Source organism: Serinus canaria, chromosome 1, assembly GCF_022539315.1.
Source record: "Serinus canaria isolate serCan28SL12 chromosome 1, serCan2020, whole genome shotgun sequence".
Classification (NCBI taxonomy): domain Eukaryota; kingdom Metazoa; phylum Chordata; class Aves; order Passeriformes; family Fringillidae; genus Serinus; species Serinus canaria.
The window spans coordinates 53,291,900-53,306,628 of NC_066313.1; the positions used below are offsets into that span (position 1 = coordinate 53,291,900).

General features: G+C 41.3%; 1 long non-coding RNA gene across 2 annotated transcripts in view; it reads right to left on the bottom strand.

Annotated features, from left to right (window-relative positions):
- LOC127059163 (uncharacterized) overlaps window positions 1-14,729 on the bottom strand; it is a 124,278-nt gene that overhangs the window by 33,385 nt on the left and 76,164 nt on the right. The window contains exon 3 of one of the 2 annotated variants that reach the window (XR_007776650.1): window positions 10,648-10,763. The exons of the other annotated variant lie outside the window; for it this stretch is intronic. This is a non-coding gene — a long non-coding RNA (uncharacterized LOC127059163). Of the gene's footprint in view, window positions 1-10,647; window positions 10,764-14,729 lie in introns of those variants that run through there. 2 annotated transcript variants of the gene reach the window in all.

Genomic DNA, 14,729 nt, shown 5'->3' on the forward strand with positions numbered 1-14,729 from the left:
GGGTGGGGAGCTGGGTAGAGGGCTGCCAACAGACGTTAATGGAGATATTTTTGAGCCTGCAGGTATAAGTAATTTTCTCTACTGGTTTTTTGAGAGACATGTTTCAAAAGTAGCAGCTAAAAATAAAAGGACATCATTATTATCAAACACCATCAAGCTGACAGACACTTCTCTATTAGGATGCAAATAAAATCTTCGTGTCACAGATGATGACTCCTGTTATTTTCAGTTCTTTGCCAAACTTGAATGTTTTAGGCCAACAGTTTTCACAAGGAGAAAGTTCCTGAGTTTGAACATGTTTGTTTAAACTCTCATAATGCCTTTTGGCCTTTTCAAAGGTAGGGATTAAGGAGAAGCAATCTCTTGTTTTCCTCATCACAAGTTTTACAATTCTTTTAACTAAGAAGTTCTGTCATTGCCACATGACGTGTCCAAGCTGACATTCATCCTGGTGCCAAAGCTACTCTCTGTGCAATCCCCATGCAGGTTCATTGCCATCTTGGCTTCAGTTCCAGCCAAGGCTGATGTGTTCAACACCTTCTTTGTCTCTTTCTCCACAATACACATCTCCCAGACCTCTGTGCTTAGTGGAAGGCTTAAAGTGGCAGATGGAACAGCAATCCAGATGAGTCAGAGGCTATCTGGGAGAACATGTGCAATAAAAGACTTTTCTCTATTGTAGTTGAACGACTGTGCAAGCTGGAGGAAGCCTTTGACATCTGAGAAACTGCATCTTCTCACCAGAGAGGGGAAGTCTCCATCAAAATACAGACATGCAATGTTGTACAAACAGTCAAAAGTCTGGCATTTTCTGAGTGTGTTTGCCATTACACTCATCACTTTTTATGATATTATCTTTGAAGGCTGGATTGGTGAAATCTTGCAGCAAGCCTTGTGCCTTGCCTTACTCTCAGAAAGGCATCTGAGTGAATAGGGAAGCTGCATGGAAAACAGTATGATATGCTATCTGTTTCAAAACTGAAACAGCAGGAAAGTGCAAGTGGTGGTGTCAAAAGGTAAATTTAGTTTCATGTGGTTTAATATGAAAGAAATTTTTTGAAAGAAATGATGCTATTATTGCTGAAATCCCACAAATTTGCTCCTTTAAATACTAGGAAAAACAGGAATTTTGCTCCTTTCCCCAGGCTCAAATTCTTCAGAGCAGTAGGGACTCTCTTCACCAAAGGAAAGGAAGTTGGCCATCTGGTAGCATTCCAAAGGACATGAGACAGGCCAATGGTGAAGATTAAAAAACCTCCACAGCCCATTATGCAGTGGGAAAGAACAGAAAGATGGATCTGAAGAAAATAAATGTGGAAAACTGCTCTGAAGGCCAACGTGTGATGAATCCCAATTTCGCAACCTTCTGAATTTTAAGTCCAAGAATACATTTGAACATTTCTAAATCTGGACTTTGTCAACAAAAAGATCTGATCTATGCACGTAGTTTATTCACAAGAGACAAAAAGCATTGATGCTATGCAATGAGTAATGAAGTTACTCACAGTTCTTATTGTCCTGTGTCCCAAGCAGGAGAAAGTATGAAAGTAATTGATGAAAATCAAGCCCTTTTGGATGCAAGTATCAAGGCAGTTGTTGAAAAAGAAATTTATGATCAATAACTGCAAATACAGCAGGTAGCTGAAAAAGAATCTCTTCTTACAATTCTGAATTTTAGTAGCAGTGAAAAAGTCAAAGAGACTGAGAAAACCTTTCTTCTACCAGAAACTGACTTAAAAATAAATGACTGATAGAGGTTGAATTGAATAATAATTGCAGTTAAGTAGTCTAATTTAATTAAACACAATATGTTCTTCAACAGAAGAATTACCTACTTTTGCAGTATTGTGAAAAGACAATTTAGACATAAAAGCTGTTTCTCAACATCAGTAATATTTATCTCATTAGAAGAAGTCCCTAAGCTCAAAGTGGCATCAATAATTACATGCTTCTGTAAAGGAATTCCACACAGATAGCCATTTAAAATACATCAAGCTTTTAGATTCTGGATGTGTTACTTAGTGTGAATTTGTAGATGAAGTGAAAAAAATCCCATCATGTTAAACACATTATTGATTATTCATTATACTTTCTTAGTGCTATTAATAAGTGTGATGGGCTAGTTTGAAACAATTTGCTCACAGGCCTTATATTTAATTTCCCTTTATTTATGAATGGTTTTCCTTTCCCTTGAAGCTTTTCAGGAAATGAAATGCTGGGATTGAAAATCTCCAGAAGTAGCTTGACAAAAAAAAACCCCAAACAACCAAAACTGTGCTACAAAACATACCAGTTCTGTGTGTCTCTGTACTGAATCATTACATTTTCTCCTTAGTCAAAATACACCCAATGGATTTGCAGGCCTGAGACTGCTCTTTGTTGAAACTTAATTCACATCACATATGGGTTATAGGAAGAAAAAGTACAATCAAGGTAATTATTCAAACCTCTGTGATGTAGTGTATAAGGAAAATAGCCCAGTACCATAACTGGATTTCACATTAAACTGGCCTGGTGTAAATCCCACCAGCATCATCACAGAGAGGCCAGAAGTTCACCAAGTAAGGCAGTTCATCACTCAGCACTCACTCATCACCATATCTGAATTCTGCAATAAACTGTTTTCTTGTTATATAGGGAAAGAAGCTATTTTATCATTTTCTTGGTTTTAGAACCTTTCAGATTCCTCTACCAAACTGGGACAAAACCCAAGAACCTCAAAGAGAGCAAAATTAAACAACCACCCTCCCCTACAAATATCGATTTAGAGTAGTTGAAATGCTTACTTCTACATGCTGATCTTTTTCATTAAAAAAAAAAAAAATCTTACTTTTCACTGTAATTACATTTCAGAAGGAAAGTATTTCTGAAGCAAAAAAGCAGAGCACTTCTTTTTGAAGATACCGGAGCAAGATATTAAACAAATGTCAAACTTTTTGACTTGGAATAAAATACTGAAAGCAATCCTTTCTCATTAAAAAAAAAGCATGGTTTTGACAAATTGGCATTTTCAAAATAAATTTAAAAAAAAAAGATGTGTCTTGCAAATCACTTTCAGCTCTACACACCTCCAGAATGCATCACAATGAGCTGATTCTTATGTGATTTTGCATATGAATTAGGAGCAAATTCAGCCATGGGCTGACAAACAGATGGCCTTCTATGATCTTTGGACTTCTAAATGTAAAAAAATAAACAAAATTAAGACCATCCAAAGGATATCTCATACTGTAATATTCCATTCAGGGAGCTTTTGAAAATGTTTTTCTTCTTGATTCTGTCTGGAATGCTACAAGATGACTACCAGAATATATCCTTTGTTAAATAGATTAATTTCCTCCACTATTCTCATTACTTTTTTGATATACATATATTCAATTACACATCTATTACTAGGTGTGTTTCAATTACAGAGGATGATACCACAACTTGAAGAACTAGGAACTGAGAGCTCAATCAACCAACTAAGTACCTGCAAATATACTTTGTAAGTATAATGAGGTAATTTTTTCTCCATGCTTACAGCCTCATGGCCTCAGTAATTGCAGTGCTCAACTGGAAATGGGAGCTGCATGTGGCCCTGTATCCCAGCAGCAGCCAGCAGGTCACAGCAGATAGCACAAGTGCCTGGGCAGGTCATCTCAGAGTGAGCTGGCCTCTGCTTCCCCGTGCTCTGTGGTAAAACATTGAACATCTGAGCCAAACAGCAGCTGGGTTTCTCTTGAATGGGAAACCTGGGGCAAAAAATCAGCTAATTTTCTACCCTCCTCACTTTGGAACTCCAGGGAAGAGGTCAAAATATCCCAAACAAAATTTTAAGGCACTCCAAATGTGTCATTGATGAGGTGTTTTCACAGTGACTACTGAGTTCTGGTGCATCCCGGGGCAGAACCTCAGTCTTGGCAGGGAAGGGAAGGAGCTGGCATAAGGCAGGCTGTGCCCAGGACACCCTGTCCTCCCTTGAGCCACAGAGCACTTGGCTCCTTGCCATTCTTGTTCTATACATGCAGTTCACAGCTTTCAAGTGCACAGGAAAATCAGATGTTTTTGGCCATTGCACTCTTATTTTCCTCTTTCTGCTGATGGAAATTTCTTATCAGTCTGACACACAAAATAGCAGGCAGGGCAGCATGCTATCAGAGCTGGCAGGCTGGAGGAGCTGGGGATGTCTTGTCATGTGTCATTTTGGACAAGGGAGAAATGGCACAAAGCAGCACGGTTAAAAGGCAATTTTCACACAAAGGACTCAGAAAAGGAAACCTGGCTGACAACAAATGGATTGGAGGTCGGAGGGAACACCAGTCAGTCACCACAGACACATATTATTTTCCATGGAAATGCAGCTGAAGAGAAGGAGGGGATCCAGGACCAGAGTTTGCTGACAGCAGAGCTGATGGCTCAGTGCCCTCACTGCTGAGGGCAGTGCCACCCAGCCAGCAACAGGGCAATTTACAAGGTAATTTTAGAGTATGTCTTCACATTTACTTGTCCCAGTCATGTGATAAAAGAATAATAAACCTTCTTTATAAGTGATGCTTTGTTGTCATTTGTCTATTTGCTTATACAAATATGTCTGTAGGTCCATAAATGCTGTGCTGTGGCTAGTGATAAGGCTGTAAAATATGTGCCATAGCAAGAGGTGAATGATATTTTTAAAGCCACTAAATCTTTCCTGTTGATTTTTTAATTTGAAACAGGTTTCTTGTCATTATCATTATTATTATTACTTTATGTTGTACATCATTATTGTATCTATATGACTGTGATGTATAGAGCTTGCCACAGAATAAAGTGATGTCCCTTATCCCACAGAAGGTCCCTAATTAAATTTAAGACAAAAATTATCAACAACATCAGAGAGATGAAGAGGCTTCTTCAAGGAAACATGTTCTAATTGTAAAGATGGAAGGGAATTTCAGATTGCCAAAAGAAGAGAAGCTTTTCCACAGCTTTTTATAGATATTAGGTAAAGGAAAATTAGAAGTGTTCTGAATGACAGCAAGATAAAGTAGATGTTTATGGCATTATGTCCACAGCATGGAAGAGAATGGAAGAAAGCTATCACAAATGTGTTCAGAATTTAGCAAGCAAGATATTGGAAGCAGTAGAGCAATCAAAGAAAACAGTGGTCCTTGAAGAACTGAATGACAGGTGACAGGCAGAGTAGGGCCTGGCCGTGACAGGCTTTGAAAACAGGCACATCACTTGAAAGAAGTGAGATAGGAGAAACAAGATGCAAGACATGGAAAATGACAGGTAAGGGGGAGCACTCTAAACAGGTAAGGGGAAAAATGTGTTTCTCAATGCTGGAGAAAAAACATGTTGCAACAAGTAAGACAAGTTGATAATGAGAGTTGTAAAAGAGATTTAGCCATGTGGATGGAGATTGCAAGCATGAAATTGATGCAATTGCTGCTCAGGGTGAAGTTCAGAATGTCAGGGAATGCAGAGAAGCTACAGATGAAGTTGATGATCAGGCTAGGGACCCAGAAATGGGTACTACTTGAAGGAATTAATAATAGAAGAAGGGAGTGATAAATCACTCTGGTAAGTATAGGTGAAAGCTGCATGTCCATGAGGAGGTGTCAGAGAAACAGGCTGAGATCTTAGTGTGCATCAAGGGAAGAAGGCTGGTTAGAGACATGGGCTCCATGACCCACTCCAGAAGTCCCTTAATCTGTCCCCAGACCCTTCCCCTTTTGCTGGCTGTGCTGGAGATGCCTTTTCAAATGGGCTGTCTTGCTGGAGATTGAAGAAAGATCCAAGGGAAGGAAGAGAGTCAGAGCAACCAGAAGAAGACAATGCTTTTGGAGGAATAAGTCATGTAAAAGATGACAACAAGTCAGGAATGACTCTCCTGTAGCAAAAATGCCAAGCTCCTCTGTGAGGAGTCACTGAGTAAGAGCTTAAAGTCATGGCATGGATGATGGAAACTACCTCCCCAGGAAAATAGAACCAAAATTTAGGAGTAAGGCTCTTTCCAAGGGGCAGGGCAAGAGATAATATTTGGAGGAGGCAAGTAAATTTGAAAGAAAAGTGTTGAGATGGATGTAATGAGAAGTTTTCTGTATGTTGAGAAAAGATGTCCAGGGAAGTGTGAGAAGAAAGGGTCAGTGTAAATGAAAGGATAAGAAAAGTTCTGGGGTCACCAGTAAGGACTTGGCAGGAGAAGTGAATTTTAGCATTGTCTTAGGTGCTTTATTTTGCCTTCGTGACTTATTACTCATGGGTTTGATTAACTTGGTCAGTTTTCCTCCTCCAGAGCAGAAAAAATCATAAGTTTTTTAAAAGTGAATTGAGGGGTTTGGAACTCTCATTCTGATTCAAAGTCAAAGGGCAGTCAAAAGAAGAAGATTGTAGAGGAACATAGAAGCAGTATATTTGATTGCATGTCACAATTTAAAGGGCAGTCATGATGCTGGATTGTCAGAAGATTAGATCCTATACAGGAGAAATTGAAATGATAAAACTACTTTTTAAACTCCACACAACGAAAGAGACAGTGTCTTTGTGAGCTGAGTGCCATCATTTTGCTGTTGGCTTAATAAAAATTTCTTTCTTGGAGAAAGAAATTAGGAAAGCTTGGATCAATGACTATGGTTCCAAACCCCAAATCATATATAAAGGCATAGATGTTTTGCTCTTGAAGACCAAGTGATGCAATGATAAAATCAGTGGGTGGTATACTACTGATTTCTAAAAAATAAAATCTTCTTTGATTTAAGACAATGTCTTTTACCAGATGATCTAGTTGATAGAGAGATCGGAACAATAATAATTAATCTCTTTCAAGCTGTGGTGAGTTTCCGTTCCGTGACGACCTCTGTATCACCATCTCTTGGTCCTTGACCATATGGAAGGCTGATGAAGTAGCACATCCCATCTTTTTAACTGCTTTGAAACCAGGTCAGAAAGAGAAAGATTCAAAGAGGAAATACTAGATAAGGTCAAGCTTTAGATGTCTGAATTACAGCAGTTGTATCACACATTTTTGGCGTGAATCCCTTACCTAAACATGAATATGTTTTGCTGTTTGAGATGCCTTAAGTACAAGTCTGTCACTTCCCTGTTGGTAATGAGGGCATGGGCTTCCCTTAGGTATGGTGCAACATTTGCCAGTCCTATGGAAGTTGCCAGTCCTGATGGAGGTCTCTGATGTTCTGTGAAGCCTCAAAAGTCTCCAGGGCATATGTGTGGATAACTGAGCAGAGCCCCTTCTCTCTGCAAAAGGAGAGGAATAGGGAACTTTCATTCTGGGACAAAAAAACCCCAAACCACATTTTGAAGTCAGAATTTTTCTTTCTCTATTAATTTTCTCTGTCCTTTTCCAGAAAGAAATTGGAGATTTTTTCTTTTTTATAGTGTGTTAATTTACTCTGAAATAAAAGGGTCATCAGGATTCAGAGTTAATGGCTAAACCAGAATATGTTGCTTATCACTTCAATGCAGTTTTATTCTCATATTTTAGACACATGATTGGCTCTTCTGAAATGTGAGTTATCCTCAGATTGGCCCATTCACTGAGTACTTCTCTAGTAGTGCCTTTACCTGTTGTTTGATCATAAGAGGAGCCTACATAGACACCTGTCTTACAGATGACTGTTTTGGAGCAGAAAAATTAAATCAATGGCTTGGATTCCTTTTTTTCTCCAACCACAAATATCTATGGCAGAGATATTTATTTCTGGATTAATTACATTAGACTCCATTTGTGCTCACTGGGGAGAAATAAGGACACAATTAATTTGACCTATTTTGCTCTAATCTCATTTGAGCAAGATAAATTTTGTCCTAGAGGTGCCTATTAAGGGAGTTTATGCTAACAAGAGCAGATGTAAATGCCCCTGCTCTGGATATCCTGGAGTGTCACACTTTAAATGTGTAAATAGATCTGCCTGCAGCCAGATTCCAGAGATTCACTTGGTGATTGGAAAGATCTGACTAACTCCTGCCTTCCCCTTGTGCCTCCCTATGGCACGGTCTGGCTCAGCAGAGGGGACACAGGTGGGCAGAGGACACAGTGTCCACAGTCAGGGACAGCTGCTGAAGGAAGGTAAACCTGCAGGTGGCCATGTCCCTGATCACAGAGGGTTTGGTTAACATGGGAAAGATTCTCACCATTCACTCCCACAGTTCCTACAAATCCAATGGGAAGTGCTGTAACCTCATGGGTGGCAATGAATTTGCCTGGGACTGTGAGGTAATGGAAGGCCTCTGGCCTGTGAGAGAGGAGAAAGGAAGCAGGCATTCCTAATGTGGATCTGATGACTGTGAGAAAGCCACTCCAGAAGTCCCCTGGTCTGTCCCCAGACCCTTCCCCTTTTGGAGGCTGTGCTGGAGATGCCTTTTCAAATCTCCTGGCTCTGTTGTTTGTGTAACTTCTAAGACCAGAGCCTCCAACAGGGTAGCAGAAGCAATCATCCTTCACTGTTTTTTTTTTCCTTTATCAATTACCATTTGTGCCTACAAGACAAAATTACCAACTCCAGCTGCCAGTGGATGCAAGCTGGAGAAAGTGATGAGCACATTAAACCTTTTAGACCTAAGCTGGAAACAGAGAATTTAGCCAGATTTACTTTAGGTAGACTTAATCTGCCTCACATGGAATACAGATATTAGTGATTTGGGTCTCCTTTCTGTGCCTTTTCTCCTTTTGTATTTGTGGGCCTTCTCACTAACAGAACACAAGAGAAAACTTGTATGGAAGCACTTGTCTGGAGCAAAAGGAAACACTTTGAGAAAAAATTGGGTTTTAAAGACCTGCATTTGTCATGGAATTGCCCAGGCAACAGCTCATTAATTGAAGTAAATTTAAGTAAAGTGTACACTCTCAGTGGTATATCTGTGTAGATACAGAAGTGGCTAGTACTTAATTACTTAATGTGTTTTAAGGAGAACTGCTAACAATGAGAAAATGCCCCTGAGATCAAGCTCTTTCCACTTTGAGATAAGCCAAGCCAATAGGGAAAAGCATTCCTGTGTAATATTTTTGCACTCCATCACCTATATCTATCAATCAGAGATTTCAGATTAATTTCTTCAAATTCACACTTAGCAGAGAGCCTGCTTTGTTTCCAGCTGGATCAGTCTCCTGCACTGGGTCACTGCTGGTGCTCAGGAGCAGGGCAAGAACAAGAGCTGGGCTTCTGCTGGGAAGGGGAGACATTTTCTTTTTGGCAACTGGTAATTGGCAGGGTTAATTAAACTGTTAATTGAGGGTGGGCTGTCCTCCACAGCCCCTGCCACACTTTTGTAAGTGTGCATCCCTGAAACTGCTCACCAGGCTGTGATTTGCAGGAGTACCTGTTCTGGTGGGTGGGATTTGGTTGGGACATGGAGCAAAGGGAGACCATGGCAAATGTGGGGATATTAGCCCAGAGCCAGAGAACCTCTAAGGCTGGAAAAGACCCTTAAGATTATTGAGTCCAACCATTAAACATGGTGTTTCAAACCAGGTTTGCTTATACTATAATTAGAAATATTATTAGAGATTTTAAAACCCTGGAATTCCAAATGCAGTTAGTGTGGCTATTCCCATTAATAATTTTCCAATTTTCTCATTATTTTAAAAAATAATGGTTCACGCGTTAACAAAGTAAGCATAAGTTTGCTTATCCTCCCCTTCCCAAGGCTCTCATTGACTCCTAGTCCTGCTCCTCTGATTTCCTCTCTTTCTCTCCCAAATTGATTAATGTGGTAACAGCAAAATGTGCAGGCACCACTGTGAATGTTTCCTAGGCCAGCCTGGGGGTTTGCATGCACAGGGGAGTTTTGTGGGCTGCAGACTGCCATGCCGTAACAGTGTTGGAGAATAAATTTACTTATAAAATATTTGAAATGGTATAGGTTACAGTTTGATTGTAACAGAGAGAGGTGGATATCTCCAGATAAAGGCTGAGACACTGGAGGGCCTCAAGGCTGGCCCAAGCTGGAAGATAAGAACAATTAGTGGCTCACCCATGGGGACAGGGAGAAATAATCCAGTGAGGTGTTAGGAGACCCCTGACCATACATCTTCATTGGTCCAAGAGGCACATGCAGGGCACAAAAACAGCACATGAATATTGGGTACACAGGCAGTATAAAGGCCCAGAGATTTCCTTGCTTGGGATGCCTCTCCAAGGACAAACACCTTGAGGTGAATTAAACCAACTCACAAAACCTAGGGGCTGACATCTTCCTTGACAACCAGAGTACCCTGAGTGGGAAGATGACTAGGGGTAAAAGTAGAGAAAAAATGGGAGGTTATATACTAATAAAAGTTTCAAAAGTACAGGAATTATAGGATGAAATGCAGTTTCTGCACTCTGGCTGGAATGCAGCTGGCATGCTCAAAACCTCTTCCACAATGACTCCCCACTCTCACAGTGTGCAACCATAAGCACATGTGAAGGGGGATGGAATGGCTGTGGAGTGGAATGGAGTGGAGTCACAGCTACCAGGCTGTGCTGAAATCCTTGCAGGAATGGGAATCTGATAGTACCAAGTAGCTGACAAACCACATAGCAGCTGTCACCCATGGGAGATAGGAGAAGATGCCTTGTTGCTGAATCAGCAGCTGTGGTGAAATCACTCTCCTTGGGTGAACTTGGCTCGTTATAATCTAATTGAAACACCAACACACACCTCCATCCCAAAGTTACTCACCTCAAGATATGACCACCCCTCACTGGGCAGGCACTCCATATTTTATTGACTATTTCTCCGAGAGCAAAGTGAGAGAATTTTACACCAAGTAGCAACAAAGGTATGTCAAGCTCCACCTAAAAGTAAGTTAAGAATAAGGAGAAGTTAGGGAAGACTTCATTGTGACTTCTGGGATCAGTGGAATAGGTTGAACCTATCTTTCCCCCAAAGGGATGGCTCTCAGGTAAGAATCCTATTCTGTGTGTGCGCTGAATGGTTGAGTTATTTTTGTTGGTTATTAGGGCTTGTCTGTGTATTGCTTTGAATGTGTTTTTGCAGTCAGTCACTATCAATGGCAATCTTTGACCCTTACCCTGTCACAGTGTCATTGTGTGAGTTAATTAGCAGTGTTACTCTGGAAGCTGCCGGGGTGAGCCCTTCACAGTGCTTCCAGTCCCTGGCAGTGGATAAAGTACTCAGCCAAAACTGTGGAGGCACAGGAGGGGGTTTCTCTTATGCAGTTGGCATGTGTCCCAACCCTCCCTTCATGTGACACCTCGCTGACCTGGGTTAGTTAGCTCAGGCACTGTGGGTGGTGTAAGGGCACTGCAGAGGACAAGCTGCTCTCTCTGGTCACACATCCACATTGCTGCAGTCCGCTGCTAAAAGTTGTAGTCAATGCTGCTAACTTTTATTTATCCTTCAAAGAGTTTTGGGAGTGAGGGAGAGGAAGGCTGCGGGAAGGGTCTGTAGGTGCAGCTAGAAAAACTTCTGGAGACTGCCTGGGAGGAAAGGCTTGGTGGATTTTGCAGCTGGCTCCTCCGAGCTCTTGGTTCATTGCCTTAGAAGTAAACTCAGATAGAAAACGGATTTTCCAGTTCAACGGCTGCTTTGGAGAAGGTGAACATGACTTTTCACTCTCATTTTAGATCCCAAAGAACACAGAAGAGAAAGAAGAGCCTAAGGATTACCATGGGAAGAGATGACAAATGATTCCCCTGTAACCAGGGCAAGTACAAAGTTGAAGAAAAGAAAACTCAAAACAAGTTGCATAAATTATCCCTATACACTTGTTCCTCAGCAACATCCTGCCATCTTGGCAGTTTTTTTTTAGCTTTCCATACCCATGAAGTTTAGGATCAAAGTAGATCTTTTTTAGATAAGCCTATCTGAAAGTGGATTTGGTGCACAATCAGTGGATTTGGATTCTGGGAGCATGTAGGAAACCTAACAGGAAAGCTCTGTGCTCGAGAAATGAAAGACAATGAGCAGAACTAAGAGTACTGCCCAGGCAGGTATAAATGAGTCTTCTTTATTTCCTTTATGGATAAGAAGCATTTCCTTTCTCCCTGGTGGAAAGGTATTTGCTGACATTTAAATGAAATGTTCTTGTAGGCAGCTTTCATTAGTGAAGCTGTAAGCAAACCAGGTGGTGGGTACCTTTAGCACACTGCTGGTGCATTTCCTTGAGGCACAGAGAGCTTGGCTAAAGCTGCAGCGTAGTCCAAGAGCTCCCAGCATACCTCTCTCTTTGAAATGACTCCGTCCCAAAGTGCATTCATTGCAAATCTTGCCATTCCTACATTACTGAATCACTGAATTACATAGGACAAAAAGTTTCTTAGTCTATATTCCTGAATGAAAAAAGGATTAGATTACTTAGGTTATCTTTGCTATGTCTGATCCCAAAGGAAGATTGCCAGAAAAACACATGCCCATCACAGTTTTTAAAAGGCTTTATAATATCTGTTTCACTTAACTATTTGGGATTTAGTAAAGTGAAGTCAGCTGAAGACTCCACTTTGTAGCACTCTACTCTGCACCAGATGGCACAGGGTATAGGTAAGTGGTACCATAAGAATTATGTTACTGCCTATTAAGCTCAACCCATATTTTGGGGGGTCTTCAAGAAAGATGGAACCTGATTAATTCAGATTGCCATGCCTGCCAGCAATTTAGGCTATTTATATCCATTTACATTTAAAAAATACAGGGATTGGCACAGGGTAGCCATACAGCTTCCAAATTCAAGTTGAAAAATTTTACAGAGAGGCCATGCCATATATTGCACCAGCTTGAGAGGCTGGAAAGAACAGTCTCTCGGGTGTACAGGCTTTTATTCAAGCAAACTGCAAAACTTTTACCCAAAAGCCTTTCTGGGTTTCACAGCTGGTATTGATGGGGGGGACTGAGATATTATCACTCCTTACCAACCAGGGAACAAAAGAACAGGCAGCTTTTCAGGAAGGCATGCAGGTGTACAAGTACTTGAGGTCTTCTCCTTCAGGAACAAAGCTGATACTTTGGCCAGGGAACCAGTAAAACATAAACAGTCCCATGAAAAACTTTCTTATCAAGGTGGAAAGGTTAATATAATTGCCAGGGAGAGGTCTTGAGAGCACCAGAAATACTCTTGAGATGATAATGATCATTTTTGCCTGCACCTTGCCCTTAAAAGCTTTCAGCTTTGATGGATAATCAAGGTCTCACAAGATGGGGGACAAAGACACACAGTGCTTTGTGGCAGCTGCAGGACAAACCAAGTCAGTTTTTTCTCATTCAAGCTGGAAAAGTATGACTTCCTCTTGCAAGAACAAAAAGCCCACAGAGGAAAGGGCAGCAAAAGGTAATGGGAAATGGGGAAGTTAAGGAAACACTTAAATTTAGGAGAGACACAGAAGAGTAGAGCTTCAGTGTTCAGTATTCAGTGTAGAGCTCTTCTTATGAAAAGAATAATACAAACAACTGGATGCTTGGAAAGTTGCAGACAAAACAAGCAACGTTTTTCAACAAAACTAGCTTGTTTTTCCACTTGATAATTTTTATGAGCAGGTAGTTGAGAGTGCTCAAAGCAATGGGGACCTGTGGCCAGCTATTATTATCTCCCTTTGAAACTCAGCAGGTTTCAGCTCTGGGACAACAAATTCAGTACAACTCTGTTATACTTCACATCCCTAATCACTCACAAATCTCGGGAAATATTGTTATAATGGACTGCCAAAGACTGCGTTAAGAGCATTTGGTAATGAACTCTGGAACACTGGGACACAAATTTAGCAACCCAAGGCTGGTTATCACTGGAGGATCAGCTAACAGGCCTGGTCCTGTCCAAAGAAAACCCTCACATTTTGTGGGGGTGATAAGGTCTCTGTACTACACATAGGGAAGTGGATGGGGAAATCGATGTGGATTTCTCCTCACATGGGAAAAGGCAATCCCATTCATGGGATTGTGTTCGCTCAAGCAAAGGTATGGGTCTACTTGGGTAATGCAGAGGGCTGGGGAGACCCAGTGTGTGCCTCAAGGAGAGTTAACCATGGGGGAAATAAAATTGTGGTGTGCAGGAGAGTGTGACAGCCCTGGGCTGGGCTGGGCTGGTGTTGGTGTCCAATGAGCAAGTGTGCTGCTTCTCCTGTCCTGAGCACCCATCCTGATGGAATAGGGCCCAAGGCATGCATGGACTGTTTTCGAACATCTGGAGGGATGGAGAAAGCTCATGGAGTGGGAAAAGAATATCTATCTGTGGAAGGATGAGGGATAGTGGTTAATGAAAATGCATTAATATGTATGTTGGGTATAAAGATGGTTTAAAAATGTGGTTTTAATTGTACATGTGGGTAAGAAGGGATTTCAGTAATGAAATGAGAAAATAAATACAATGAAAGACATAAAACTACATGGGGTCTGAGTATGACACAAATGATAAGAAGGGAAGTGTGTGTTGGGTCTGGCTGAGGTGGAGTTCGTTTTCCCTTAGCAGCCCTCACAGTGCTGTGTTTTGCTTTGGTAGCTGGAAAGGTGGTGATAACACACCAGTGCTTTGGCTGCTGCTGAGCAGGGCTGGCACAGCATCACTGCTGTGTCCCCAGCATTCCCGCAGCGTTAGGGTGGGGGTGGGCAAGATCCTGGGAGGGGACACATCTAGGCCAGCTGACCCAAATTAACCAAGGGAATATTCCATCATACCACATGACAACAGATTAGATATGAAACCTAAGAAAAGGAGGAGGAAGAGGGTGGTGATATTCTTCATTTACAATGGTTGTATTCCAGAACAACCATCACATGTGCTGAAGCCCTGCTTCATGGGAAGTGGCCCAACC